Source organism: Prionailurus viverrinus, chromosome B4, assembly GCF_022837055.1.
Source record: "Prionailurus viverrinus isolate Anna chromosome B4, UM_Priviv_1.0, whole genome shotgun sequence".
Lineage (NCBI taxonomy): Eukaryota > Metazoa > Chordata > Mammalia > Carnivora > Felidae > Prionailurus > Prionailurus viverrinus.
Window position 1 is genome coordinate 36,267,202 of NC_062567.1, and position 4,439 is coordinate 36,271,640.

Below are 4,439 nucleotides of genomic sequence, written 5' to 3' on the forward strand. Positions count from 1 at the left end.
TAGATGGTGACTGGCAGGCTACTTTGCTTGAGGGAAGCCCTCTTGATGAGGTGACTTGAGTTAGGATTGGGAAGCTGAGAAGGAGAAAAGCACTCAATGTCTTGGGAAAGAACTTTGTAAGCAGAAGTAACAAAAAATGCAAGGACCCTGAGACATGAGTGAGCATGTCAGGGTCTAGGAGCAGAGAGAAGCATTATAGCTGGAGCTTGGTGGGGAGGGGGAGTGAATAGGGAAATGAGTTTAGAGATCTAGAGGGGATCCAAGTCACCTTGGCCTTGTGGGAGGTTGGATAAGGAGGTGGGACTTTATTCTAGTGGCGATAAGACTCCATTAGAGAATTTTCCAGCAAGGGGCTGGCACGATGTGATTATAAAGACATCACTTTGGCAGCTGAGTAGGAGATGGTGTATGGTATACAAGAGCACAGGCAGCAGAGCTGTGTTAACAAGCTCTCACAATCATCCAGGCAAGGGACAACGAAGCTCAGGACAGGATGTAGTAAGGTCACAAGGAAGAGGGAAGAGTGATGGACTCAACACATAACTTGGTGATAAACCCCATAGAAATTTTTTTTAAGTTTTAGATTTATGTATTGACTTATGAAGATTTGAACAACACAATAAATAAACTTAATTAGACATGCAAAGAGCTCTGCATCCAACGACGAGTGAACCCATATTCTTCATGAGCACACATGAGACATTTACACAAAACGACCACGGACTAGATGACAAAAATGAATCTCTAAAGTTTCAAAGATGTGCATCTTCAAAGATCTTTGAAGTACTGTAGATATAAGTCTATTACTTTTAGTGTTAATCTCAGAATAAGAAAAGAAAAACCCTTTAGTTAAAAAACTTATAAACAAGAAGAATAGAAATTTCATGACTCCTATTAACCAACAGGCCAGCATTTGGTACCAATATAATTAATTTCACCCTTAATGCTATTGTTGAAAGTATTTAAGTGCCTGGGAAACCCATGCTGTCTTTCCTCCCTGATCTTACATTCTGAGTAGATCAAGCCCTTTCACACTTGGCACATCTTCAGTGAAGACTATAATTAAATCTTTATTTGAAAACATGACTAAAAGTCCAGCACTCCCTGCATTACAGAGGCTACAGGAATTTGTGGTGAATTTGATAGGGAGTGTTAGGTTAAGGTATAGAATCAAGGATTACATGGGCAACTGGGTACTGCCATGAGATGAGAAAAACTTGAGGAGTGAGCGGTCTTAGGAGGTAAACATTAAAGATTCTGTGTGGGAAAAGTTAGCCCCAGAGGCCTGTTGGAGCTCCAAGTGAAGATGCTGGGTGGGTAACTGGACAAATGTAGGTGGAGATTGGGGGAGCTTGCAGGCTAGAGAAATAAATAACATCTATACACTGGATAGGATCACCTAGGAGACTGCATAGTTAAGGAGAAAAAGAGAGCTAAGGGCAGAATTCTGGGATATGCCAACATGCACAGTATTTATGGCATTGTCCACTTGCAGGCCTTTATGTGTTCCCCACATTTCCTGTCACATTTGCAGTTAAATAGGGCCATGTCAATAGCTCTGGACAATGCATGGAGGAAGCATCTAAGAACTGGTTCAAGACCTTCAGTTGTTCTCCTCTCCTGCCCCAGGAATCATGAATCTATGTGTTGCAACTGATGTCTGTCAGCCATAATCCCTGAGTAACTACGTGGAACAAAGCCCCTTTCTGATCCATGTTAGACATGTTACATGACAGAGAAACTATTATGTGTTAAGCCATGGCAAACTTCAGGGTTAATTTGTTACCTCAGCATACCTTGGCCGATCCTAATTCAGAATTCCGTCATATGCCATACCATAACAAAGCACTATTTTTCATTAAAAAAGGGGGGGGGGCGATATGTGATTTGATAGGTTGCCAACAAAAGTATATCAGTGGTTATTTAAAACTTCTAGCAAAACAAAGTTTAAACAAATTCCTTGTTCATTTTAGAAGCTGAAGAGCAATTTCAGAACTGTTGAGTGAATAATGCAAGATTATGTCCATTCTTTCCAAGATCCTCATCTCTCACCTGTTTTCTTTTTCTGATTCTTAAAGTTTATGAAACATTCTTTTTATGCACATTTCTTGGAAAATTCTTTATGTTAATATTGGTGCTTTATAATTTTCTAAATTTCTCCTAGATTAATACTCTCCCATTCATCAGCTAATTTTTAGATGTATGATTCATTTGACAAATTGATCATAACAAATATACCTCATTCATTCATTTAATAAATTTTAATTTAGTCTCTATTGTCTTTTAAACATTTTGATAGGAGCCAGGGAGAGAATGAAACATGGTCAGTACTTACTTTATGTCACGATCTCACAGTTTGTGGGTTTGAGCTCCGTGTTCGGCTCTGTGCTGATAGCTCAGAGCCTGGAGCCTGCTTCAGATTCTGTCTCTCTCTCTTTCTCTGCCCCTTCCCTGCTCGTGCTCTCTCTGTCTCTCAAAAATAAATGTTAAAAAAAAAAAAAAAGAAATGTACTCAGACTACCTTAAAGAGAAAGATTTTATTGTAAAAATAGAACCTTCAAAGTATCTGGTATTATGGCAGCCTGCAGGACTAGGGGCCAGGTAGTCTCTGTGTTACACACTTATGTCTGCTTCTTTTTTTTTTTTTTTTTCTCTTTCTGATTTCTTCCATTACCTTTGCCTGTTCTTACTCCCTACTCTGTAAATCTGTTCTCAAGCTTGTATTATTTGTGGTTTGTTTCTTCATAGCTTCAATCTGCATGCTCCCTTATCGTTCAATCTTATGGTTTCTCTACCTAATTAATTTCCTTTTTCTAGTTCAAACTTCCAGGAGAATCTGTTGGACTGCTTCATTCATTCAGGCATTCAGAACATTTATATGAAATACCTACTATGTGTAGGCAATGTATCCCTATGGTAATTTGGGCCCCCTTTTAGAACTCTGAATTATCCTTCCTCTCTCATTCCAAAACTGACTGTTCCCTGGGATCTTGCTAGGGATGCTGAATTTGGCCTCCATTCCCAATCTACTAAATCAGAATCTTATTTTAAGATGATCCCCAGGTTATTTGTATGCCCATTCAAGTTCGAGAAGCACTGTTTTAAAGTTCTAGTTCTCAAAGCTGGCTGTACAGTGGAAACATTTGGGGATTAAAAAAAAAAATTACCGATGCCTGGATCCTTCCTGCAGAAATTCAGATTTAATTTTCTGGGGCGCGGCACTCAAAAGGTGCTAGATGATTCCAATGTGTAGGCAGGTTTGAAAATCTCCGAATCAGTCCTGTGTCACCACTGACCAACTGTAAGCCTAGAATAATTGCTTAGTTTCTCTCTAGGCCAGATTCCTTGTATCTTAAGTGAAGATACCCTGTTTACCTCAGAGTTGTTCTGAGAGACAAACGTGATCACACATGTAAAACATTTGAAATGTGTGCCTATAAATCCCATGCATCACTTAAGTTCTTTAAACCCAACTTTTCATATATAATTGGGGAGAAATGCATTATCATATATGAGAAGTTAAGTAAAAATGCATGGAAAACAATGTAAAAGTTAACATCATTAAACTTTGTCATTGTAAAGCTAACACGAGTAAGCTTTACCTGTTAACCCATTTTACTTATCATATAACCGAGAGAGAGGTTAAGTAGCTCTCTCAAGACCCTGAAAGCTGTAAAAGAAACATTATTCACCAGATGCTCTTCAAAAATGACAGGGGAACCTTAAGACCATTGCAACTGGGATCAAGACTATTGCAATGTGTCAGAGAGACTGAATTCAACTCCAAGTACAACAGGCACCAATAGGGTTTATTGCCAGGGGTCAGGGCGAGGGAGGGAATGGAAACTTATTAACAGGAAGTTGGTTAGATATCAAGGTTGAGGGGGAAGAGGAGCTCCATTAAATATCAATGAGGGTGGAGGAAGAGGAGCTTGATTAGATACTAAAGGTAAGGGGATTCTTGATAAACTGGCTTCGCAGAAGTCTTTGGTAAAACCGGGCTCAGCAGGCCAAGAATGAGGCCCAGTCTGGAAGAGCACTCAGAAAAAAAATCTGACTTCAGTTTGCTGCAGGACTGTGCCCGTCGAGGCGGGGAGAGGAACTAGGTGGATCTAAATCCGCAGAACTTGCTGACCCTACATCCCCAGTATTACGGGTTAACAGTAAAACCTCATACGACCCAATGTGTCTGGCGCTGTACACTCCGGAAGTAAGACTACTAGCTGCATTCCTGCTTCAAATGAAATCAACTCCACATCCGTGCCCCAGCTCACTCCTCTATCCGGAGTCTCCAGGATACAAACTTGCCCGGGCAAGAACCGCCTCCACTGCGGACTCCAGGGCGGGCGCCGCAAGCACCTGCCGCGCGCCAATCACAGGCCTGCGCGCAGGGGCGCAAGCGCCACGGCCCTGGGCGGGGCTTCGTTGCTTACCATTCT